Genomic DNA, 27442 nt, shown 5'->3' with positions numbered 1-27442 from the left:
TAAAAATCCATGAGGAGAGTGATTTCAGGAGGAGAGTGAACAACTGTTGCACTCGCTTCCCTCTTCCCGTTTCCCGCTTCCCTCTTCCCCGACACTCGCGCAAGTCACACCACAGCCGGACCTTCTTTCTGAGCTTACGGACATGACATAAACATGCAAGGACAAATGACATACGTCTACGATTTCACGCCAAGTATGATTTGACAGCTCTAAATAAAAATCTCTACTGTAGACTTACTGTAGTGAATCGGGGTAAGGCAAAAACATGGTTTGAAAGACGGGTTGTTGGTGTACTTTCTCATTAGTGAAATGTTGTTCATTTCACACAAAAAAATCTTACATAGTGTAGCTTTAAAATCATATGTTGTATTTGTTAACATTAGTTAAGGCACTGAACTAACATGAACTATCAATGAACAATTGTATTTTTTATTAACTAACATTAACAAAGATTAATTAATGCTATAAAAAATATATTGTTAATTGTATGTTCATGATACCTAATGCATTAACTAATGTTAATGAATGGAACTTTATTGTAAAGTGTAACCAAAACATCTTACATGGTAGGTAAAACAGTGGAACAATAAAAGTAAAATAGCAGTAAAAGTACTGCAAGTAATACATGTGATTATAATAGATGTACTCAGATGTTTGATATATTTGGCCCTGCTCATGGTTTTTACACAGATTGCAAACCACCTTTTACTGAGAGTAAAATTATCCCATATTACTTTGTTTCCTCTTAACAGATGTACCTGAATATGTGTTGTAAACTGTGGATTGCTCTCCTTTACCATCCATATTCTCAAATAAACATTTTTATTTATTTATTTTGAATCGTAAATCAACAACAACACTGGACTTGAAATAACACTGTGCGCATTGTCATTCATAAAGTTTACACTTTAGTCATATTGGCTTCACAACCTCATAACTGCATTTTAGATGTTTATTTAAAATTTCACTCTATCCTTGTGCTTGTTAGATAATCGGTCTAATGAATATTTTTCTATTATCTGGTAGAATTCATTGTTTGTTCTGAAGTCATTATTCATGTCTTTCCAGGCACATCCCTATCGCATTCTCTTGGAATGCATTTGTAGTAAGATCCACTGGCATCTTCTCCCGAATCGATACAAAGCTACAGTGGTGTAACAGCTGCTGCTAATACTCACAGTGGTACTCGCAAACGTAATGCAGTTCGGACCCAAATAATACAATATGAAAAAGAAAATCGCAGGGGCAGAGGCAGTGCGGTCAAATCAAACTTGAGTTTGGACCACTCAATCAAACCAAGTGTGAAAACAGCCTTATTTATCTGAAGAGGAAGCAACATTAGTAGTCCACTCTTTTTAAGCCTTTTCCTTTATCAAAACATTTATGGCTTACAACACGACCCCTTGTTTGAGGAAATGTCCCTTGTGGATTATGAACTAAAATGAACTCTTCCTGTGGCCTTGGACAAGAAGGTCATTAAGTGGATATTATTCCAACAAACTGAGAGCTGATATTACCACATTTTAACAAACATCTGTGTTACTGTCCACACATAGACATGGTCCAGTGTAACTGAGGATAACAAGGCATCAAAAGCAGAAATATAGGAATGAAATTAAACCTGTTATTTATTGATATTACTTATTCTTTGAATGCTTCTTGAATATGCTGACCCTGTCAGAACGAGCCATATGTTAGGCTGACCTCAGTAATTTTAGGTCAGCTGAACATAATTTGCTTAGTGACACTATAATCTATAAAAATTATTTTTGAGCTGAACACGATAAGGCCCTCTCATTTTGTAACATAAATAAGTATGCATGAACACACAATTAGAATATGATAAAGTAAATATCAATCAAATCGTGGAGAAAACATGTCATAGCAAATTGCCCATCTATTTGGTTGCAGAGGCCAATAGCCACAAGTGCTGCTTTTTCTCATATAGCTTTATTCATTTTGAAGTTGACCATGTGGATGAACTTTGTGTTGGGCATTTGTCAGGTCTTGATTAATATGGTGTGATTTGTTGTCGAACATGGTATACTGGAGTTACAGAGTGTACTACTGTGCATTATTGCGTGTCATGAGTCACACACGTCAAACCAAAAATCAGAGGTCACTCAGTGGGGTCTATGAAGTCAATATGTCACTGTTTATATGTTGCAGCAGCTGTTTCCTCTGTGCTAATACTTAAATTGCAAATGCTTCTTTTAGTATTTCAAGCTTTCCAACATTATTCAGTGTTGAAAAGTAATTTAAGTCATCTGTCATGTGATGTGTTGATTGTCAATTGGGTGTGAATCACTGTAAAAGGGGATAAAAAAGATATCTGGATATCTGTAGAATTTGTGTTAAAGCCTTGGTGCTTAGCTTAGTTTGCCCTCTGCCATGTTTCCAATTGTAATCTCAAAGTTAAATTGTATCTACTTAATTTCAAAATACAGTTGAGGAAAGCTGAGAGAAAAAAATTCCATATGTGACTATTTCAAGCAGATGTCATTAATTATTTTTGGTAGTTATGGTATTGATATGTCATAATTCTCACAAGGCAAAAAAGTTATAGTATCTCTTTTACTTGGAGTTTTAGCTATAATCCACTATAAAATACTCTTAATGGTGAAGGGTGTAATTTCTTTGGCACTAGCAGGACTAAAGAGAACAGCAAAAAAATGACCCTGCCCATCTTCCACTGGTTGGACAAACTGATAGTCCCGCCCCCAACTCTTGCCATTGGTTAAGTGAATGTTGCTATGTTAGGCTGCTCAAATAAACAGTCATGTTTTGAAAGCCACAGAGCCACAGTGTTTACACTTTTCAGGGAACTCAGCCAACGAATAGCTTACAATGAAAGAGGCACATTAAACTGAGATAGGAAAAATTATTTTAACATTAAAAAAAGTTCCTTAAAAAAAAAAAAAAAATCACCTTTACAACATTCCAAACAAAATAGTAGCCACTGTGAAGGCAAAGGTACACATCTAACATTTTTATCTGCTTCTAATTGGCTATGTGCAACATTTACATTTTCAAAGCCAAGGCAAGTGTGGCGTTTACCCCTACATATACACACAACACCATTCAGGATGCAACAGCTGTCGAAGATTTGCGTGCCGCATGCCAACCAGTGTCGCAAACTCATATCTCTAGAGTGAAAATGCTCAGACAGTGAGGTACCTGCAACATCTCTCTCATTTTATTTGTTATTTAACCAGATGTTGAAAGCATAAAAGCCAGTAAGATACATGCACGAGTGATTTGTTATATCTTCAGCCCTATCCTGTCCATTAACCGTTTTGCTTGCAGCCGTGATTTGCATCATAAACATATTTTCATAACAGCAGTCATGTTATGAGATGTTTCATGATGAAAACAAAATATGAGAGTATAAGTTAAATATTTAAAAAATGTGATCAATTAAAGAACTATGCATGTTAAATGTATATCATGCCGTCATTTACTTTCTGTTTAACAAGCCTAACAGTTCCTATTTTCATATACAGCCTGAGGACTTTGACAGTCACAGTCAGGAAATTCATTGGAAATTGAGAAGCCTATAAATTGCACAAAAAAGGCTTGTTCTATACTGTCGTTTCACATTCTTTCTTTGTGAAGTTTTTCACTTTTAAACACTCACACGCAAACTTGCCGCAGCATAAAAATGTACACTATGATTTTCTCCTTAGTGTCATTGAAAAATGGCTGTGAGCACCTATGAAAAGCTTTAGAATTGTGTTTCCCCACATCATTTATTTTCTTTGGGTTGCCGAGTCTTTCTCCCATGCTTCATGCTCTGGCTGCGGAGAGCTGTGAGAGAACAGGACACGCCTAAAAACCCCAAAAGTGTCTCTGGTGGCCGGTGTCAGTTGTGCACAGAGATTGTGGTCCTTGGCCCTTACCCAAGGATTAGGTGTTCCAGGGAAGAGAGATTTTTTTGGCCTTCACCAATCCCCAAGAGTTCTTTAGGGATTGTGTGTTTGTGTATATGTGCCTTTTCCCTCCCACCTCATCTGCACTTGAGTTTTACGCCATCTTCCTCCTCCTCAAATGCCCACGATTGCATGTGGATGGCATAATCAAGGCCTGCCCTTATGGTTGGGTGGGTTTAAAAAAAAAAGAGAGACTGAGAAAATGTAGCTGGGATTGAGAGAGAGACAAATCAAGTAATAGTCAAACAAACTGAGAGAGACAGAGAGAAAGGGAGAGAGAGGAGTCACAGAAGTGAGCAGTGGGGGATCTTGGGCAAAGGAGGTAAGACAGGATATGAAAACAATGGACTCATTGTGGAGTGATGACAGAGGGATGAGAAGGAGAGATCTGTGGAACACAGCACCATCTACAGGCTGATCCAGCACACAATCAGATAATCGCAGGAGGACACCTAAAAGTGGGTGGGGGAGTATTTCCTTTTTTATTTGTTCTTTATGTGAATGGATCTCATACACGATTGGGAAGAATAAATGATAAATTCATTGTAGTGATATGTGTAAAATCGCTTTGATAAGAGCGAGTAAGTCATTTACACTTTTAAACCCTCTTGATGTGTTTCTACATAAAAGGCTTCAGCAAACAAGACAGAGGTGACCTAGAGACACAATGCATTCTTCTACGTTTCCTGAATTTTTACAGGCCGAGTATGAGGAGCTTAAATATCAAATAGAACATTTGTATGAATGCCAGCTCCAATGTTTCCGCTCTGTTCCTTAGTCTCTCTTTCTATTCTCCAGGTGACCGCATTCCAGCCCCACCACCTTTCCTGTGCCAAAAATGCCAACTGTAACAACAAAGAGTGGCAGATGCCAAGGGAATCCCAGACGACTGACCTCCATGTAGCCGGCCTACCAAAGAGAAGCAAATATTTACCCTGCATGTTTGAACCCATGGCGTAGTGCCACGACTGCCCCTCAGAGTGCATATGGGGCTGATAAGCTTACTTGTCAGTCTTTGAATCCTGAGATCGGGCGTGCCATACACCCTGCATGACGCCAGCTCAAGTCTTGTGGATTTTAGACCATCACGTAACGGAGAGGAACATGTTAGAATGTGGTACATTTGGGAAATGTGTTTCTTTTCTTGTTACTGTACTGTACACACAGTACATACATACACTCAAAAATCTCATTTTTGGCACAATAACATTGCTTGCATATGGTGTTATTGCCAGCCTGAAATTTAAAAGCATATTTTTGTCAACTAATTTATCTCTAACTCGATATAAAGAAGTTCTTATAGGGATTTACAAAGTATTCCCAGTGCTGACTTTTATTCTGTGAAAGTCCAGAACATAGTCCCTGAGCTAAGAAGCCATGAGACTGATGTCTCCTCACAAGAAGCGAACTTCAAAAGTCAGTTTTGGAGGGACTGATCTGAAGAATGTGAGCCAGTCTCTAATAACCAACAGAACAGGCTGGATCAGTGGAGAAGGCCACCAAATGAGATCTCCTGGGCATCAAATATATACAATACATAAAATATAGTATGTGCATATCGTATTAATGTGCTGTTCTATTCTTCTGTTGAGGTGAAGCTTGTCTGTTTGGTTGGAGGATGCTGATGACTCATCTGTCGTCACTGAACAAGATGAACAATTGTGGGATTTATATGAATAACAAGTAATAGTTCTAGTTTTACTCATTCTCTACTCCATCTCCTCACTGGTGAGTGCTACAAGTCAGGCCAGTGTACGACAGCACATTTGGTCCACCTGTTCACGCCATGGCCCCACAACCAGGGTTGGGGAGTAACGGAATACATGTAATGGGATTACGTATTTAAAATACAAAATATAAGTAACTGTATTCCACTACAGTTACATTTTAAATCATTGGTAATTAGAATACAGTTACATTCAAAAAGTATTTTGATTACTGAATAGATTACTTTGCATTTTATTGTCATTTTTCAGTTTCATTTAATATTTGGTCCTTTCAGATGGAAAACATTTATACATATAAATGATGCGATCCAAAGTGCATTTAACAGTGGTGAAACACTTTCTTATGATGTGTTACATTCATACAAACAAACATAGAAATACGTTTGAAGTAAGTTTGGAGCAGAAGAAATAGAAATAAACCTTGTGTAAACTGTCAGCTTTATGCTAAGCTAAAATGCTATTTCTAGCCATTTTACGTGCACGTTACCAGGCACGATAATATTTTTTTATCGAGAAAATTCACATTAGATCATAATTTCTTTTTTTCTAGAAAGGCCTTTGGTATTAGGGCAAAAATCTTGATAATAAAAAATACTTGATAATAATTTTGTATTGTTTTCCTGTAAAAATATCTAAAAATCCTTAAAAAAAAAAAAAAAAAAGATCAATTTGATTTATCTTGTTTTAGAAACAACACTGCATAAGATACTTAGGTTTTTCAGAGAATGTATTTTTAACATGTGTATTTTGTCTTACTGTACTGGCAGAGTTTTTATAGTCAAAACAAGTGAAAAAAATCTACCAGTGCTGAAGAAGTAATCCAAAGTATTTAGAAAACATTACTGACCTTGAGTTATCTAACGGAATATGTTACAAATTACATTTTACAGCATGTATTCTGTAATCTGTAGTGGAATACATTTCAAAAGTAACCCTCCCAACCCTGCCCACAACCCAGCATCCTCCATCAGATTAGTGTGCCCACTCCAAGAAATGAGCTCTCAAATCAGCCCTAAATCCCTCAGGAGAAAAACAACATCCAACATTGCACCATAATAGACCAGACAGATGTGCAAGATCTAAACCTGGGAAAAGAAGGTGGCCCCTCTCCACCATTCGGATGCTATGTGTCAGCCAAAAAAAAAAAAATCTGCCTTAATCTGATAAAAGGGCACAGATTATGTAGGCAAATTGAGAACTCTGATAAACTTCTGATAAATGTCTGTCTGGATTAGGATATTGTTCTCTAATCTGACTACCACCATGCTGGATTGTAATCCTGTAGGAGCAGTCATCAGCCCCCCTGCAGGGAGGTGCATACAATGTGTTGATGTCCATTAGCGCCCTGTTAAAAAATCTCATAGGCATTGTGCAAATATGGAATCAATCACTAAAGCCTGTTTTTTAATGGAGCACATAATTAAAAAAGAAATTCTCACCAATTTGGCATGCTCAATTCCCAATGCGCTCCTCGTGGTGGTGTAGTGACTCACCTCAATTTGGGTGGCGGAGGACACATCTCAGTTGCCTCCGCATCTGAGACTGTTAATCCGTGCATTTTATCACATGGCTTGTTGAGCGTGTTACCGCAGAGACCTAGCGCATGTGGAGGCACTCTTGGGAGCCCGAGACACCTCTGGTCTTTGATAAAATGCCAATGAAAATTGGCGAGTGGTATTTGCATGCCACTCCCCCGAACATATGGGTATAAAAGGAGCTGGTATGCAGCCACTCATTCAGGTTTTATGCTGAGGAGCCAAGACAAGGTCCAGCCATTTCAGTGGGTAGTTCAGCGTTGTGGCAGGAGGGACACAACATCTCGTTCCCTCCATCAGGGAATGGAGGTTACCATGATGTTCCCTATCTGTCACTCACTCGACATTGTGTCGATGTAGTGACACTAGGGGTCCCTATACAAAACGCCGCAACTGGCTGAACTGTGTTACGTGAACTGGCGGTGTGTGACGGGCAGACAACTGTGTGCCTCGTAGCCAGCGCACCAGGCTGACACGTAACCTCCCCCAACATAGTTATGAGTGTCGAATGGCCCAAAAGATAGAGACAGGCTAGCCCAGTCGTGACCTTTTTTCCCCTTCTTTTTTTCCACTCCCTAAAAAAAGGGGGGGATTATCCGACTGGGCCGACCAGGTCTAGTTGGGGGGGTGTCCCTCCCAAGGGAAGGACACCACGGAGACCACACCTCACCCAGAGAAAGGGGGGATATTTAAGTGGAAAATACATCACATGGTCTTGCCGATCATGTGGAGAAGTCTCATGGTAGGTCCTACCCAACGGGGGAGGAGTTACTACAAACATGGAGACTGTGGCAGAGGGGCTTCTGCCCAAGGAAGACACAGTTTGCCAACAGGGAAACAAATTATATCGCATGGGGTTACCTTACAGGAAACCACCACATACGGAGCACCTACCCCTGAACAGGGCTCTTAGTTAGCACGTGTACTGGGCTGGCAGTGAGTCTCTCCGAAAACTCGACTGCCACAGGGCTCGGAGGAAGTCAACCAGGGAACATAGTTTGTGAACACTACTGGGAATTAATGGTGCACATCTTCAGCTCAGAGGAGGTGAAAGGCGCTATGTGCAAGCGATACACCCGGCCAGCTATCCCAGGCTTATCCACTTGTATTGCGTGCCACTACCCGGGACGAAACCGGTTCCACCTGGAGGTTGAAGAACCTCGCAAGGTGTTGGGTGTTGCCCAGCCCACTGCTCTGCAAATGTCTGTTAGAGAGGCACCCCTGGCCAGGGCCCAGGAGGCCGCTACACCCCTGGTAGAATGGGCTCGTAGCCCTACCGGGGGCGGCACGTCCTGGGCGTGATATGCCATAGCTATGCCGTCAATGAGCCAGTGGGCGATCCTCTGCTTGGAGACAGCGCTTCCTTTCTGCTGTGCACCAAAGCAGACAAAGAGCTGCTCAGAGATCCTAAAGCTCTGCGTGTGATCCAAATAGATACGTAAAACTTGCACCGGACTCAGCAACGACAGGGCTGGGTCTGCCTCCTCCTGGGGCAGCGCTCGCAGGTTCACCACCTGGTCCCTAAAAGGGGTCATGGGAACCTTGGGCACATAGCCCGGTCGGGGTCTCAAGATCATGTGAGAGTAGCCCGGACCGAATTCCAGGCATGTTTCGCTGACAGAGAACGCTTGCAAGTCTCCTACCCTCTTGATGGAAGTGAGCACAGTCAGGAGGGCAGTCTTCAAGGAGAGTGCCTTAAGCTCAGCTGACTGCAAAGGCTCAAAGGGGGCTCTCTGTAGAACCTGAAGAACTACAGAGAGTTCCCATGAGGGAACGAGGCGCGGTCTGGAGGGGTTCAACCTCCTGGTGCCTCTCAGGAACCTGATGATCAGGTCGTGCTTCCCTAAGGACTTACCGTCCACTGTGTCATGGTGTGCTGCTATCACAGCATGTACACCTTCAAGGTGGAAGGGGACAGCCGCCCTTCCAACCTCTCCTGCAGGAAGGAAAGCACCAATCCGAGTGCACATCTCTGGGGTCTTCCCATCGGGAAGAACACCACTTAGCAAACAGATGCCACTTAAAGGCATACAGGCGCCTCGTAGAAGGGGCCCTAGCCTGAGTGATCGTGTCTACCACCGTGGGTGGTAGACCGCTTAGGTCTTCTGTGTCCTGTCCAGGGGCCAGACATGGAGATTCCAGAGGTCTGGTCGCGGGTGCCAGATGGTGCCCCGTCCCTGAGAAAGAAGGTCCTTCCTCAGGGGAATTTGCCAGGGGAGGGGGCTGTCGCGAGGAGCGTGAGGTCCGAGAACCATGTCTGGGTGGGCCAGTAGGATGCTACCAGGATGACCTACTCCTCGTCCTCCCTGACCTTGCACAGAGTCTGTGCAAGTAGGCTCACTGGGGGAAACATATATTTGCGCAGGCCAGGGGGCCAGCTGTGTGCCAGCACGTCTATGCCGAAAGGTTCCTCAGTCAGGGCGTACCAGAGCGGGCAGTGGGAGGATTCTTGGGAGGCGAACAGGTCTACCTGTGCCTGTCTGAATCGACTCCAGATCAGCTGGACCACCTGAGGGTGGAGTCTCCACTCTCCCCTGAGGATAACCTGTTGTAACAGCACGTCCGCTGCAGTGTTGAGTTCGCCCGGGATGTGAGTGGCTCGCAGCGACTTAAGGTGCTGCTGACTCCAGAGGAAGAGATGGAGGGCAAGTTGTGACATACAACGAGAGCGCAGACTGCCTTGGTGGTTGACATATGCTACCATTGCCATGTTGTCTGTCCAAACTAACACGTGCTTGTCCTGGATCAACGGCCGGAACCTCCACAGGGCGAGCAGAATTGCCAGCAACTCGAGGCAGTTGATGTGCCAACGCATTGCAAATGGTGCCCCAGCCTATCTTGGAGGCATCTGTCGTGACCACGATGCACCTGTAGACCTGCTCTAGGGGAAACTTGAGGTCGGTCCAAGGGCTGAAGAGGCGGTGACAGACCAGCATGATGACCACGCGATGTGTCCCGTGGCGCCACGCCCATCTCAGGACTCAAGTCTGAAGCCAGTGCTGAAGTGGTCTCATATGCATCAACCCGAGCGGAGTGGCCACCGCTGAGGATGCCATATGCCCCAGGAGCCTCTGAAAAAATTTCAGTGGAACTGCTATTTTCTGTTTGAACGCCTTCAAACAGGTCAGCACCGACTGTGCGTGCTCGTTCATGAGGTGCGCCGTCAACGAGACTGAGTCCAACTCCAAACCAAGAAAAGAGATGCTCTGAACCGGGAGGAGCTTGCTCTTTTCCCAGTTGACCTGAAGCCCTAGTTGGCTGAGGTGCAAGTGCACCAGGTCCCTGTGTGCACACAATACATCCCAAGAGTGAGCTAGGATTAGCCAACCATTGGGATAGTTGAGGATGCGAATGCCCACTTCCCTTAGCGGGGCAAGGGCTGCCTCTGCGACCTTCGTGAAGACGTGAAGGAACAAGGACAGACCAAAAGGGAGGACCTTGTACTGATACGCCTGACCCTCAAATGCAAACCGCAGGAAGGGTGTGTGTCGAGGTAGAATCAAGACATAGAAGTACACGTCCTTCAGGTCTTCCGCTGCGAACCAATCTTGATGCTGGATGCTCGCTAGAGTGTGTCTTTGCATCAGCATCTAGGACGGGAGTCTATGTAAAGCCCGGTTCAGTACTCGCAGGTCCAAGATTGGCCGCAACCCACCGCCTTTTTTCGGTACAATGAAGTAGGGGCTGTAAAATCCCTTCTTCATCTCGGCCAGAGGGACAATCTCATTAGACGTACCAGCGGCTGGGGCCTCAAGATGGGGCGGAGCCTGAGGTGCCACACCTTGTCATGGCTGTGCTGAGTTCAGGGACATGGAAGTACTTACCTGGCTCCTTGTGACCACCCCCGGAACAGCCTGGGACGGGGGAGGAAGAGGCCTGTCCTCATGACCCTTGGAGACTGTCACATTGGGGGCGGATTTGTGCCACAGCCGGGCACTCAGGGGTGTGGATACCGCCGCTGGAGCACCAAACCTGCCAAATAGAGTGGTGGACAGTGGTCGTGATGACAGCCATGCACACCGGATATGTGACCCAGGGAACAAGGAAACCACTCTTGCTGAACTCTTGGGTACTGCAGCCACTTGGGCATGCAGCACAATTAAATGCAAAGGAAAAAAAGATTCTCCTCCCGGCCCTCAACCGGGGGATGGAATGGTCTGCTTACCAGCTCCAGAGCAGCGGGTTTTGTCATCCCGGGGTCGCCTGTCTCAGGGGTGCTTCAAAGCCTTTCGCGGTTCTTGGTGGCCGCGAGATGGGTGGCATCTGCTTCCTGTGGTGGGCTCCACGCCGGGGCCGGACAACAGGGGCAGGCTGCAGTGGAGCCGGTGCAGTCACCGCTGGGGGACGCCCTTGGCGACGAGCAGATGGAGTGCGGGATCTTGAGCCACGCCAGGGCAGGATGTGCCAGATAACCTCCGTCTGCTGCTTCACTGCTGAGAACTGCTGGGCAAAGTCCTTGGTGTCACCCGACTGGCCAACTTGGGAAATGGGGGCAGCAAGGAACCGTGCCTTCTCGGCCTCTCCCATCTCGACCAAGTTGAGCCAAAGGTGGCACTCCTGGACCACCAAGATGGACATCACCCGCCCGAGAGACCGCGCCATGACCTCCGTCGCCCGGAGAGCAAGGTCGGTCGCCGAGCGCAGCTCCTGCATCAATCCCAGGGCAGAACTACCCTCGTATAGTTCCTTTTGTGCCTTGGTGGACTTGCAGGAGAGCCATGGTGTGCAGGGCGGAGGCGGCTTGTCCAGCAGCATGTAGGCCTTGGCCGTCAGAGATGACGTAAACCTTCAGGCCTTGGACAGGAGCTTTGGGCGCCCGCGCCAGGTGGCGGCGCTCTGCGGGCATAGGTGCACCGCGAGTGCCTTTATCCACCGAGGGGATTGCCGAATAGCCCTTGGCCGCCCCACCATCGAGGGTAGTGAGGACGAGGAAGCTGAAAGATCAGGACCGGGCAGTAAAAAGTGCCTCCCACGACCTTGTCAGCTCTTCATGCACTTCCGGGAAGAAAGGAACGGGGGCGGGACATGGCTTTGAGCGGCGCTGTGAGCCCAGGAACTAATCATCGAGCCGTGAGGGTTCAGGGGAGAGCGGAGGGTTCCACTCTAGCCCGACGCTCGCGGCTGCCCGGGAAAGCATGTCATCATCTCCGCGTCAGCCTGTGACTGGGCAACCGCACCCGAAGGGAGGAGCCCAGCTGAGGCTTCCACGAATGACTGGATGAGCCCGCTTTCCAATGCTGCGCTCGAGAGCTCATCACTTTCGTGGGCTCTGAATAAGAGGTCGAACTCGCCGTGAGACAAGCCAGCGGACTCATCCGGAAGCCCGATCGGGGCAGACGAGCGTGCTGGGGATGGGAGGTCCGTGGGGGGATACCCGGCGGAGGTGGTCCCATTGTGGTCCCCAAATCACCCACAGTGCTAGCCGTGCTGGCCTCATACCCGTGGGTAGAAGGACCGAGGCAGGGAGCTTACGAAGGTAAGCCACAACACATCGTTGCCATGGACATGTTCTCGCAATGAGTACATGACCCATCCACGAACGCTGTCTCCGCATGAGCAGTGCCCAGACACGAAAGACAGTGATCATGACCGTCAGAAGGCGAGAGATAATGAGCGCAACCAGGAATAACACACAAAGGAATGCATCTTTAAAAAGACGTTCCGTGTGTGCCGCTCTTTTATTGATATATACTCTTTTAGAGAAATATTCTCTTTTATTTCTGCCGAAGTGCCCAGGGGCATTCTCTGCAGTGCACCAGTGCAGAGGAGGGAGAAGCCACTGAAATGCGCCGTCAGATCCAGCAGAAGTGAATGAACAGTCGTGGGAATTCAGCTCAGTGAGCATGACCGTTCGGCTCCGAAGAGAAAATCTGAATGAGTGGTTGCATACCAGCTCCTTTTATACCCGTATGTTCAGGGGATTGGCATGCAAATACCACTCACCAATTTTCATTGGCCTTTTATCAAAGACCAGAGGTGTCTCGGGCTCCCAAGAGTGACCCCTAGTGTCACTACATCGACACAATGTCGAGTGAGTGACAGACAGGGAACAATGGTTGTTTATACAACCCATTTAAAATACTTAATCTATTCCAACAGCCAAATCCAACACTAAATTCCACTGAAAAGGTACATTTGTCTGCAGCATGCATGCCTTGCTTAATAATCATTGTACATTAAATATAGAACATGGCACACCTTCACTGAATCAACGTTAGCGGATACAGGCACATTTATTGAAAACAATTGAATAAATAGTGAAGGACCAACAGAGCAACCCTTATAGCCTCTTCTAAATGGAATTCACCAAATAAATGTTACTTAACATATTAAAACAGTCAGAACATTGTTGAAAATAATTATCAGGTAAGAAAAAAAATTGCTTAAGAGTTGCACGTATTTCACAACGTGCATTAGCCTATGAATATGACAGCTGTTCAGTAAAGAACTTTAATCAATAAGTTATGATATATATATATATATAAAAAATGTTAGGATAGAAAAATAGTCATTATCTAGGCTACTTACTCAAAGCATTATTTTTTGATGAGCAAAATTAACGTCAACACAGTCCGGTGAAAGACAAGACCTGACTCACCTGAGGTGATCATCCTGCACTTGAAAAAGCCTGATCGTCAGGAAAATAACTTGCAAGCAAATTTGAAAACATCCATAGCGACTTACAAACCAACGTTTCAGAAATCCACTTCCCACACTACCACTGAAGTGATTTCCATAGCTACTTTGCTCATCTTGCAAGAGGACATCACGAGTGAGAGGGAAGAAGCATGCGCAGACTGAGGTGAAATTAAACTTTGTATAGGCCTACATCTGCTCCAGATATCCTCTTTTTTTAAATAACTGTATTATTAATAATAGTTAAAATGTAACATTATCATGACAGTAATTGAAGCGCATCCTTTTTTTTTAAATATAAAGCCAAACGTAAATGTGTAAAAATGTTGAACAGTTTACTGGGGAAAAATATCAACCGACTAGTAATTCCAGTGTCAGCTAACAGCATAAGATCCCTAGTTCTTACCCCATTGTCAATTTGTTTTATTTTATGTTTTTATTTTTTTATAAACCTTGCTGAATTTTGAGAAAAATATTTATTTTGCGGTGTGTAATAAATGAAGAAATGAAGAAAAAAGAATCAATGAAAAGCAGGTCACCAGCATAAGTTGTGGCAAGACTTCCTAAAGGCCCGTTTACACCGAAAGCAGTTTTGCGTTTGTCCGAGCTGTTTTTTTATTATTATTGTTTTACTATGTAAACATGTGCTTGATGGCTGGCTTTGACCGCTGTGCCATGCCTCGCCTCTGTTTTTCGGCTTCTTAGTCAACCAGATTCTCCAAAAGACCATGTCGGTCGACCAGCTTCACCAGCAACCAGTGTTTTTCTGGTGAACAGTATGGCTGTGCTTGTCCAGCACTAAACCAGAACTTTAGTGGCATAAACCAGCCTGGACAAGTATGGAAATTTATGCTGGTCTAAACTGCTCTATTCAGCAGGGTCAGGCAGCAAGGGTAAGGTGTTCAAGAAATTATTGAATGGTAGGAAAAAGTAACCAATTTTTCCTTGTATAATCCACATCAAGATCCATGTCAAAAATAGATGACTGCAGGAGCTGGCAAGCAGCAGCAGTTCTAGCCTGCTCAACCCACACCTTCTCTAAAGACCCTTAAACCAAAGCAAACGTTTCAACAACATTTTCCATCCATTCCTGCTCTACTCTACAGTGTGATTAGAGCAGGTTAAAGCTGTAAGCCATCAAAGCCTGCTGAGCAGCATACCCTGTTTGAAACTCATCTGGATCCCCCATAAACACTCTTCTGCTAATTGGCAACACATGTGGCACTGAGTGCGCTTTAACATGCGTTAGTGTGTGTGTGTGTGTGTGTGTGTGTGTGTGTGTGTGTGTGTGTGTGTGTGTGTGTGTTAGAAAGTGCATGCGTGTGTTGGCATACACCATGACTTATCAGTCTGATCAAAGACAGCCTTTCCTTAAACTGTCTGCAATATGAAAGGCACACAAAGGCAGGAATAGCTTCATGGTAAATATTTGATCCGGAGAGTAATTGGTACCTGTCTCAGAGATGTGCCTCTTTGATCGACACTACTTTCCTCTTCCGTAGTTTAAATGTGGACATTTATTTATTGGTGGCTCCCCCACATCCGATCGTGCACCATCTGGGCAGGGTGCTGAGGTGCTCACCACCATACGTGCACACTGAGCTCAGAAAGACGTCCATGCTTATCAGCAATACCTGGAAGGAAGTGTAGGCCATAACATACAATGTATTAATACTTCCAACAAAAATGTAAATGTCATGTTTATTTTGATGGGAAAGTTCACCCAAAAAGAGAAATTCTGTCATTATTAACTCATGTTGTTCCAAATTCATATGACTTTCTTTTTTACCATAAAGCATAGGAGATGTTAAGCAGAATGTTTGAGACTAACAGCCTTAATCACCGTTCACTATCATTGCATCCTTTTTGCATACAACAAAAACAAAAGTTATGACAGAGGCTAAAATTCTTCCTAACATCTCTTTTGTGTTCCTAAGAAGAAAGAAAGTCATTTGGTTTTTGAAAAACAAGAGGGTGAGTGAATAATGACTATACGTTTAAGACTAACCAGCACAACATTGCGAAGACATTTTGCGAAGTGATTTGTTTTAGTGACTCCTTTAATAGATAATCCATTGCTGCTCAAACAAATATTGCCATAAAATTTTATTTTATGTAATGCACATTTTTCCAGCATAATATTTGGGCACTTCAGTGTGTTGAATGTGCTCCTATATAGATTTACCTTAACTAAAATATCTGTAATTTTGTTATTTCATCCAAAAATGAGAATGCTGTTGTCAATTACTCATCATTTGCCCTCATGTTGTTCTTCTCTAGAAAACAAGGAGATATTTTTGAAGCATGTTGAAGAATGTCTTTTTTTCCATACAATGAAAATGAATGGGAACTGAGGCTGTCAGTCCCTAACATTAGGCCTAACATCTCCTTTTGTGTTCCACGGACAAAGGATATCGTCAAATGGGTTCAGAATGAGGGTGAACAACAGATGACAGAATTTTCATTTTGGGGTGTCCCTTTAAGTGTGTTCAAATACAAAACATCTTTTCAGTGTATCCGTTCCTAATTGATTAAAGGTCCAACATGAAAAATCCACTTTGGATGATTAATACAGACTGTTGCTGACACTAAATGCCACTTAAACTTATGTCACCTCCTCATGTCATGTGACTAACATGGTGTCTTGCTGGGATAGGGTTGAGAGAGTCATGACTTTTCACACCAGCATATGAACATGACTGAAAGACATCTATTTACATGCCCTAAGGGACAGTATTGTGTGACAGGGGCCAGATCACATGCATAGCCACCTTTGAATTGAAAACCTGTTCTAAAGGGGGATTTCTGCCACTGTAGAATTCATTCAAAAACAACACTGCAACAGGTAAAGGATGGGCAAGGAGGACAAGGGAACCGGCTGAATAGTCAACATAAAGTTTAATGAGAAACTCAACTTAAAACAACATAAAACATAAGGACACACACAACGCGGCTGCGTGCATCTCCGGCTCCCCTTTATCTCACTCTCTCGCTGATCATCTGATTCAGTGCCGGCCGTGCACCCTCCAAAACTCCTCCCTCCCGGGTTTCGGCACCACTGTAACAGGTAAAGGATGGGCAAGGAGGAGGCGGGAACCGGCTGAAAAATCAACATAAAGTTTAATGAGAAACTCAACTTAAAACAACATAAAACATAAGGAGACACAATGCGGCCGCGTGTGTCTCTCTCTCTACCAAACTGGCGTCTCCGGCTCCCCTTTATATCGCTCTCCCACTGATCATCTGATTCCGCACCAGCCATACACCTTCACAGCCTGGTCACGCCCTCCTCCTCATCACAAACATCCATAAACTCATAGTACTTGCCTCAAATAAAGTCATTAATTGTTATGTCAGGTTGGTTTATTATACAGTAGTTCCCTTTCATAGGAACTTCTACACAGCTACACATCATCTTGTTCCCACTCAGGGAACCAAGGTTACATACTTAACCGAGACATTTTTTTTCTGGAGGATGGATGTCTCAAAAGCATTTCATATTTGAATTAGGGATGTCAATTGTTTACAAATTTTAATCAAATTAATAACATGACATGCCGATAAATTAATTGGATACCCCCTCCAAAAATCAATGACGGATACCCCCATCATTCAAAATTGCACTCGCCCCACAACATAAACAGCAAATTTTTAGGATGCTGTGTCAAGTAGTTTGATACTTTGAAAGAACGCGCCTCGGCAACTCTCAAAATGACTGATGTTCAATAAACAGATTCCATCTGACCGTTGTGATTTCTGACTTTGCTGTCATATATCACCCTTTAAGTGGATAGACAGATTGCTTGTCACTGGAATCTTATTGTGTCGTGTCTGTTTAGGACAAGGTGTGAGGCTTCTTACTCACTTTATGATGCCTGCTCTCTTTAAGTGTATACAGCTGAAGTTGCAGTGATTGTCCCCTGCTGACTGCGACTTGCAAGTGTTACTTAACACTTGAATTGCTCCTTTGCTAGGAAAATTCCTTATTAATGAATTTATGTGCGGTCAGGGTGCATGATTAATTATGCAAAAACTGTATTTAGTTATTTTCATATAATGAATTGCACAGCATTAATCTGTTAAATTGATAGTCTTAATTTGAATTTGTTGTATACCATCATGATTTAATATGGGATCTGGGCTTCAAGATTCTAGCTACTGAGTTATAGGTAGCAAAGGCTGTGTCTCATTTCACTCCCTAGATGTGAATCAGTATATTCTGAACATGAATTCAGGAACTAGCAAGGGCTTTAATCCACTAAACATTGGGACACTCATGACTCAATGAATATAGTGAGCAACCGATGTTCACTGTTTTGTTTTTTGTTTTTGGTGCATTCTAGGAATTTCTAGGGAGCAAACATTTCTGTGAATTGGTTTGGATTTTGACAATTGGACAGCCTTAGAAATGGCTGACTCCCTGGGCAGTGTACTTGAGACACACCTCATCTCAGATGCATTATTGCACTAACTATAGTGTTTTAATATCACATTCCAGATGCATCAAAGACTTTCTCCAAAACCACCAAGTTGTTAAGCTGTACAATTACTTTATGTACAATGTTATATTAGGGGTTTTATGGTTGCCGGGTCAATGCTATACTTTAAACTATACCATCTCTCTAATGTATGTAACATATTTCACCACAAATAACTGTTGGTGTGCAGGCATTGTATTGACATAGCAAGCAGGCCAACACAACCTCAAATGTCACCTATAAAACCATAAGCCACTTTTGGGATTTCAGTGATGCGATAGCTCACATATCATAATCAAACAGAGTCTGGATGTGATTACAAAAGAGCCAAAGGCCTCAACAAATCCTTCTGTCCTCTCAGTAACAAAGAGATTGTGTTTTCTCCCGCTAGCCGGCCACGTTCTGTCTCACAACAGAAACAGCGCCTCAAAAACGTCTTTAATAGCCTTATCAGTCTAGTTGGAAAACACAGGCCACAAATTCTCTTGCTCTGTACATCACAAATGCTGCCCTTCAAATGCTTAGAGAGTCTGGAGTTATTTAGCTTTGGTCCCCAATTCCAGGCTTGTGCCAAACCCAGAGTAGCATTGGAGGATTGTGTTTAAGAGCTGGCACAGGATAGCTCGGATACTTGTGTGCAAATACACTGCCAGAGGGGAGGGTGCCAAGAGGGCCCATCTCATCTTCAAGCAGTAAGCAACTGGAAAGTTTTGACTATTATGGTGTTACATTTTGTCTTGGGCTAGAATATATGTATGTTCTACATTTTTACGTATTTATTTCCTTCTTTCCTTTACCAAGTAAAATGTTCATTATCATCATCCATGCAAGTAATAGTGTTTTACATTATATTCCTAATTGCCCTGAACAGATTTTAACAAGTTCCTTTTAAAAAGAGAGAAAAACAGTCCCCACAAATTCATCCTTTTTTTTTTTTTTTTTTTAATGCCTTAATGAATGTCATCAACATGTAATCAAAAACGAGCACAATCTACCTCATCAAAGCTCCATCACTGATTTCTAAAGGGAATATATCACCGCTTGATCTAAGCAAGTTCCATTACCTCCAATGTATTTCAGATGGGGAGAAAATAAAATCATGATTTGGAGGCTGGAGAGCAGTGTCCCATCCAGCTTTTTGCCAATGGGAGTCTACGAATGGGGGGCAAGTGGTGGCAAAGCAGGGCTGTGAACCTATCATTTGCAAGAGCACAGAAGTGTGTGGCTTAGAGAAATGGCCATAATAGCAAACATGTGTGCCATATGTAACATGTTAGTGAAGTTGGGGGGTCTTTTCAGAGTGGAAATCTTTATAGCTGCTGATAAGAGCCCTTTTTTAATTTAGTTCACTAGTACAGGAGGAAACTACTACAGTACATATATACAAGAATCAGACAGATGGAAGGGGGGCCATTATTCAAAGGCTATCAGAGAGCACCATTACAGTGAAATGATGAACTGTCGTGTGTTGTGGGTTGTTAAATGTAAAGATTTCAATATATCTGAGCTTTGGGGTTGTTCATCATATTGAGGATATATTTGACATCAACAGAGTCATCCTCCATACTCTAGGAAAACAGAACAACAATGAAACCAAAGCAGAAGAACAGCTAATTAACCTAGCCAAGGCAATTTACTTTTTTTTTTTTTTTTTTTAAAGTTTTGTCATTTATATCAAGGCAACAAGTTAGCTTGCATTGTACTGATGGCAAATGTTTAGGAGCAAGAAACATATTGGGAAGCCTAGCAAATCTGTATTGTTAATTAATACTTTTTGTATATTAACTTAAGTACCTTCATAAGTAGTAGTATAATCATATTAGTTCCAGCATGTGTGATAGAAAACAGGTCTACACTGTATTTGTAGTTCAAACAGAAAAAAATGAAGTTTGTGTATTATTATGATGTCAACAGCTTGTCAATCAGATGTCAAGCAAAATCAGTTCCCTATCTGTCACTCACTCGACGTTGGTGTCGATGTAGTGACACTAGGGGTCACTCTTGCGAGCCCAAGACACTTCTGGTCTTTGATAAAAGGCCAATGAAAATTGGTGAGTGGTATTTGCATGCCACTCCCCCGAACAAACGGGTATAAAAGGAGCTGGTATGCAACCACTCATTCAGATTTTCTCTTCGGAGCCGAACGGTCATGCTCACTGAGCTGAATATTACTGTTCATTCACCTCTGCTGGATCTGACGGTGCATTTCAGCGGCTTCTCCCTCCTCTGCACTGGTGCACTGCAGAGAATGCCCCTGGGCGCTTCGGCAGAAAACTAGAGAGTATATTTTCTGAAAGAGCATTTTTCCCCTCTAAAAGAGTATATATATTTCTCTAAAAGAGCGCACACAAGGAACGTCTTTTTAAAGATGCGTCTTTTTAAAGATGCTTTTCCGATTGTGTGTTATTCCTGGTTGTGCTCGTTATCTCTCGCCTTCTAACGGTCACGATCACTGTCTTTCGTGTCTGGGCACTGCTCACACGGAGACAGCGTTCGTGGATGGTCATGTTCTCATTGCGAGAATATGTCCATGGCAACGTTGCGGTCGCAGCTTGCCTTCGTAAGAAAGCTAGCCACCCCAGAGGCTCCCGCCTCGGTCCTTTTACCCACGGGTTTGAGGCCAGCGCGGCTAGCACTGGGGGCGATTTGGGGACCCCAATGGGACCGCCTCCGCCGGGTATCTCCCCCGTGGACCTCCCATTCCACAGCATGCTCGTCTGCCCCGATCGGGCTTCCGGGTGAGTCCGCCTGCTCGTCTCACGGCGAGTTCGACCTCTTATTCGGAGCCCGCGAAAGTGATGAGCTCTCGAGCGCAGCATCGGAGAGCGGGCTCGTCCAGTCGGAAGCCTCAGCTGGGCTCCTCCCTTCGGGGTCGATCGCCCAGTCACAGGCTGACGCGGAGATGACGACATGCTTTCCCGGGCGGCCGCGAGCGTCAGTTAGAGTGGATTTCACTGCTCTTCCCTGAACCCTCGCGGCTCGGTGATTGGTTCCTGGGCTCGCGGCGCCGCTCAAAGCCACGCCCCGCCCCATTCCTTTCTTCCCAGAAGTGCATGAAGAGCTGACAAGGTTGCAGGAGGCACTTTTTACTGCCCAGTCCCGATCTTTTCAGCTTCCCCGCTCTCACTACCCTCGATGGTGGGGCGGCCAAGGGTTATTCGGCAATCCCTCGGTGGATAAAGGCGCTCGCGGTGCACCTATGCCCGCAGAGCGCCGCCACCTGGCGCGGATGCCCAAAGCCCCAGTCCAAGGCCTGTAGGTTTACGTCGTCTCTGACAGCCAAGGCCTACGGTGCCGCTGGACAAGCTGCCTCCGCCCTGCACACCATGGCTCTCCTGCAAGTCCGCCAAGGCGCTAAAGGAATTGCACAAGGGTAGTTACCCCCCGGGATTGATGCAGGAACTGCGCTCGGCGACCGACCTCGCTCTCCGAGCGACGGAGGTCACGGCGCGGTCTCTCGGGCGGACGATGGCCACACTAGTGGTCCAGGAGCACCACCTTTGGCTCAACCTGGTTGAGATGGGTGAGGCTGACAAGACACGGTTCCTTGCTGCCTCCATTTCCCAGGCGGGCCTATTCGGCGACACCGTCGAGGACTTTGCCCAGCAGTTCTCGATGGTAGAGCAGAAGATGGATGCCAGCCAGCATATCCTGCCCCGGCATGGCTCAAGATCCCGCACCCCATCTACTCATTTCCAAGGGCGTCCCCCTGCGGTGAATGCACCAGCTCCGCCGTAGCCCGCCCCATCGGCCTGGCCCCGGCATGGAGCCCACCGCAGGAAGCAGACGCCACCTGTCTCGCAGCCGCCCAGAACCCGTGAAAGGCATCAAAGCGCCCTTTAGACGGGCAACCCAGGGACAACGAAACCCGCTGCTCTGGAGCTGGTAAGCAGATCTTCATCTTTTTGTTACCTTTTGCATTTAATTGCGCTGGATGCCCAAGTGGCTGCAGTACTCAAGAGCTCAGCAAGAGTGGTTTCCTTATTCCCTGGGTCACGTATCCGGTGTGTACGGCTGGCATCACGACCACCGTCCACCACTCCATTTGGCAGGTTGTCGCTCCAGCGGCGGTCTCCCGCCCTGAGCGCCCAGCTGTGGCACAAATCCGCCCCCGATGTGACAGTCTCCATGGGTCACGAGGACAGGCCTCTTCCTCCGCCGTCCCAGGCTGTTCCGGGGGTGGTCACAAGGAGCCAGGTAAGTGCTTCGATGTCCTCGGACTCAGCACGGCCACGACGTGGTGTGGCACCTCGAGCTCCGCCCCGCCGCGAGGCCCCACCTGCCGGTACATCCGATGACGTTGTCTCTTTGGTCCCCCTTGCACATGGCTTGCGCCTTCCAGTCCGTCACGAGGGCTGGTCCGGACCATCCGACTCGGCTGCGCGATTCTCTTTGCCGGGCATCCGCCCAGGTTCAGCGGTGTCCACTTCACCTTGGTGAAAGACTAAAACGCTGCTACCTTGCGCGGAGATCGCTACCCTCCTACGGAAGGACGCGATAGAACCTATCCCTCCAGACGAGATGAAGAAAGGGTTTTACAGCCCCTACTTCATTGTACCGAAAAAAGCAGTGGGTTGCGGCCAATCTTGGACCTGCGAGTACTGAACTGGGCTTTACACAGACTCCCGTTCAAGATGCTGATGCAAAGATGCATTCTAGCGAGCGTCCTGCATCAAGATTGGTTCGCGGCGGTAGACCCAAAGGATGCGTACTTTCACGTCTCGATCCTTCCTTGACACAGACCCTTCCTGCGGTTCGCGTTCGAGGGTCAGGCATATCAGTACAAGTCCTCCCTTTCGGCCTGTCCCTGTCTCCACGCATCTTTACGAAGATCGCAGAGGCTGCCCTTGCCTTGCACAGGGTCTGTGCAAGCAGGCTCACTGGGGGAAAAACGCATATTTGCGAATACCAGGGGACCAGCTGTGTGCCAGCACGTCTATGCAGAGGAAGGCCTTGGTCAGGGCGTACCAGAGCGGGCAGTGGGGAGGATTCTTGGGAGGCGAACAGGTGCACCTGTGCCTGTCGAATCGACTCCAAATCAGCTGGACCACCTGAAGGTGGAGTCTCCACCTCCCCCGGATGCCCGTGGCTCCATGCCTGTCTCGGGACTCGAGTCTGGAGCCAGTGCTGAAGCGGCCTCATATGCATCAACCCGAGCGGGGTGGCCACCTTCGAGGATGCCATATGCCCCAGGAGCCTCTGAAAAAGTTTCAGTGGAACCGCTGTTTTCTGTTTGAACGCCTTCAAACAGGCCAGCACCGACTGGGCACACTCGTTCGCAAGGTGTGCCATCAAGGAGAATGAGTCCAACTCCAAACCGAGAAAAGAGATGCTCTGAACCGGGAGGAGCTTGCTCTTTTCCCAGTTGACCCGAAGCCCTAGTCGGCTGAGGTGTGAGAGCACCAGGTCCCTGTGTGCGCATAACACGTCTCGAGAGTGAGCTAAGATTAGCCAGTCATCGAGATAGTTGAGAATGCGAATGCCCACCTCCCTTAACGGGGTCAGGGAGGACGAGGAGAAGGTCGTCCTGGTAAGCACCCTACTGGCCCGCCCAGACGTGGTGCTCGGACCTCACGCTCCTCGCGACAGCTACCAGGGCAAATTCCCCTGAGGAAGGACCTTCTTTCTCAGGGAAGGGGCACCATCCGGCACCCATGCCCAGACCTCTGGAATCTCCATGTCTGGCCCCTGGACGGGACGCGGAAGACCTAAGCTGTCTCCCTCCTGCGATGGTAGACACGTTCACTCAGGCTAGGGCTCCCTCTACGAGGCACCTGTATGCCTTTTAAATGGCGTCTGTTCGCTAAGTGGTGTTCTTCCCGTCGGGAAGACCCCCAGAGATGCGCAGTCAGATCAGTGCTTTCCTTCCTGCAAGAGAGGTTGGGAGGGAGGCTGTCCCCTTCCACCTTGAAGGTGTATGTTGCTGCCATAGCAGCACACCACAACGGAGTCGACGGTAAATCCTTAGGGAAGCATGATCTGATCATCAGGTTCCTAAGAGGCGCCAGGAGGCTGAATCCCTCCAGGCCGTGCCTCGTTCCCTCATCGGACCTCTGTAGTTTTTCAGGGTCTACAGAGAGCCCCATTTGAGCTTTGCAGTCAGCCGAGCTTAAGGCACTCTCCTTGAAGACTGCCCTCCTGACTGCGCTCACTTCCATCAAGAGGGTAGGTGACCTGCAAGCGTTCTCTGTCAGCGAAACGTGCCTGGAGTTCGGTCCGGGCTATTCTCACGTGATCCTGAGACCCCGACCGGGCTATGTGCCCAAGGTTCCCACCACTCCTTTTAGGGACCAGGTGGTGAACCTGCAAGCGCTGCCCCAGAAGGAGGCAGACCCAGCCCTGTCGTTGCTGTGTCCGGTGCGCGCTTTACGCATCTATTTGGATCGCAGGCAGAACTTTAGAGTCTCTGAGCAGCTCTTTGTCTGCTTTGGTGCACAGCAGAAAGGAAGCGCTGTCTCCAAGCAGAGGATCGCCCACTGGCTCATTGACGCCATAACTATGGCATATCTCGCCCAAAACATGCCACCCCCGGTAGGGCTACAAGCCCATTCTACCTGTGGTGTAGTCGCTTCTTGGGCCCTGGCCAGAGGTGCCTCTCTAACAGACATTTGCAGAGCAGTGGGCTGGGCAACACCCAACACCTTTGCAAGGTTCTACAACCTCCAGGTGGAACCAGTTTCGTCCCAGGTAGTGGCACGCAACACAAGCGGATAAGCCCGGGATAGCTGGCCGGGTGTATCACTTGCACATAGCGCCTTCCACCTCCTTTTGAGCTGAAGATGTGCGCTGTTAATTCCCAGTAGTGTTTACAAAAGTTGTTCCCTGGTTGACTTTCTCCGAGCCCTGTGGCAGTCAAGTTTTCGGAGAGACTCACTGCCGGCCCAGTACACGCGCTAACTAAGAACCCAGTTCTGGGGTAGGTGCTCCGCATGTGGCAGGTTCCCTGTAAGGCTAACCCCATGCGATCTATATCTTCCACTAATTCGTTTCCCTGCTGGCAAACTGCGTCTTCCTTGGGTAGAGCCCCTCTGCCCCTGTTTCCATGTTGTAGTAACTCCTCCCCCATTGGGCAGGATCTACCTTGAAGGCTCTCCACATGGTTGGAAAGACCATGTGATGTATTCTTCCACTTAAATATCCCCCCCTCTCTTGGGGTGAGGTGTGGTCTCCGCGGTGTCCTCCCCTTGGGAGGGACACCCCCCGACTAGACCTGGCGGCCCAGTCGGATAATCCCCCTTCTTTTTTAGGGAGTGGAAAAAGAGAAGGGGAAAGAGGCCATGACTGGGTTAAGCCTGTCTCTATCTCTGGGTAGTCGACTTGTCCCCAAAAAGGGCCGTTCGACACTCATAACTGTGTTGGGGGAGGTTACGTGTCAACCTGGTGTGCTGGCTATGAGGCACACAGCAAGTCTGCCCACCACACACCGCCAGTTCACGTAACACAGTTCAGCCTTGTGGCATTTTGTATAGGGACCCCTAGTGTCACTACATCGACACCAACGTCGAGTGAGTGACAGATAGGGAACGTCATGGTTACTGGTGTAACCTCCGTTCCCTGATGGAGGGAACGAGAACTACCCGCTGAAATGGCCGGACCTTATATCGGCTCCTCAGCGTAAAACCTGAATGAGTGGTTGCATATCAGCTACTTTTATACCCGTATGTTCGGGGGAGTGGCATGCAAATACCACTCGCCAATTTTCATTGGCCTTTTATCAAAGACCAGAGGTGTCTCGGGCTCCCAAGAGTGACCCCTAGTGTCACTACATCGACACCAATGTCTCGTTCCCTCCATCAGGGAACGGAGGTTACACCAGTAACCATGACGTTTTTCGGTGCTATTCATAAAAAGAGAACATTAAATTAAAAAAAGAAAAATAGTCAAATTCATCTGAAAAGACTGAAAAGAGAATTAAAATAATTAGCTAAATTATGATCCCCAGAGAGTGTTTATCAAAAAGTGGCAAGACTGTGGTAACATGTACGTTTTAAATTGCACTTCAGTGGCTTTTAGAGATTTCCTTGGAAAATGTGGCCTAAATTCTCAGAGGGTGATAGAACTGCTTGCTTTTTTCATGAAAATGACACTGTTCTCATAATAGTACTTATTCAAAGGCATATATAATTGAGGACAATGTACACTTTATTTGATGTGCACATATACAGTATGGTAATGATGCCACTGAAGCAATAGTTGGAGGCTATATGCAAATGGCATAATTTTTATTCTGCACGCTTTTCATAGAAAAGAAAAAATTGATGCACCTGTGTTTTAAGTTCATTGTGATTTTGTACGAGTAGTCTTGTGGCAGGGGTAGGGATGTATCTCACCTGAGTGTGCAGGTGTCATCCCTGTCACTTAAAACACGGGATCAGGTGTGTTACTCACGTGGGAATATCAGTTGAAGATGTGCTGCTGGATGTAGTGGAGCACGTGGGACATGATAACATTGTGTCGGCATCCCGGATGAATAAAGCCATTTTCTTGAAGGATGAACAACTTGTAAACCAACTGGTTGAAAGCGGGATTGTGGTAAGTTGCACATTTGTTCCTGTTCAACCTTTAGTCTCCTCAACAACAAGAGTGACGATATCTAATGTTCCGCTGTTGATTCCTGATGTGGATATTGAATGAGAACTTTCTCGGTTTGGTAAGTTCACCAGTGGAGTTAAAGGCCCTGATATACTTCCAGATAAGTTCTAATTCTTTCTTCATTCAGAAGTAAAAAGAAGTTCTAAACGGCCGAGCAAAGGTATACTGTTTCGGAACATTCAGGCACCTGTTACGCCGATGTGGGAGGCGTTTAGAAGTACATTTAAATATGAGGACGCTCAGTAAAACCTAATTAATGTGACATTTAAATGTGTTATGACTCATTCTATGAGTAGAATTCACATGAGGTCAGTAAAAGAAGTTGTTTTAACCACTCTATGATGATTTAGAGTAATATATACGCAGATGAAAATGTTTAAAGGGCTCAGGAAATGCTATTTTTTAAAATAATTTAATTATCTTCCCTGAGGTCCACTGACAATGTTAGTAGTTTTTAGCACTAAAACAGTCATAGTTTAGTAATAAATGATCATTTTCCTCCCAGTTTTTTTGCCTTTTTCTGAAAAGCTTGGTTTTGGCCACAG

General features: G+C 45.9%; 1 long non-coding RNA gene across 1 annotated transcript; it reads left to right on the top strand.

Moving 5' to 3' along the window:
• The first annotated feature begins 4185 nt into the window (after nucleotides 1-4185).
• Nucleotides 4186-5757, top strand: LOC127448395 (uncharacterized). Its single transcript, XR_007898518.1, has 3 exons — nucleotides 4186-4387; nucleotides 4560-4634; nucleotides 4728-5757. It is a non-coding gene; the product is annotated as an uncharacterized LOC127448395 (long non-coding RNA).
• Nucleotides 5758-27442: the final 21685 nt, after the last annotated feature.

Source organism: Myxocyprinus asiaticus, chromosome 11 (assembly GCF_019703515.2).
Source record: "Myxocyprinus asiaticus isolate MX2 ecotype Aquarium Trade chromosome 11, UBuf_Myxa_2, whole genome shotgun sequence".
Taxonomy (NCBI): domain Eukaryota; kingdom Metazoa; phylum Chordata; class Actinopteri; order Cypriniformes; family Catostomidae; genus Myxocyprinus; species Myxocyprinus asiaticus.
Note: the sequence above shows the minus strand (reverse complement) of the source record. Positions and strands in the feature narration are given on the sequence as shown.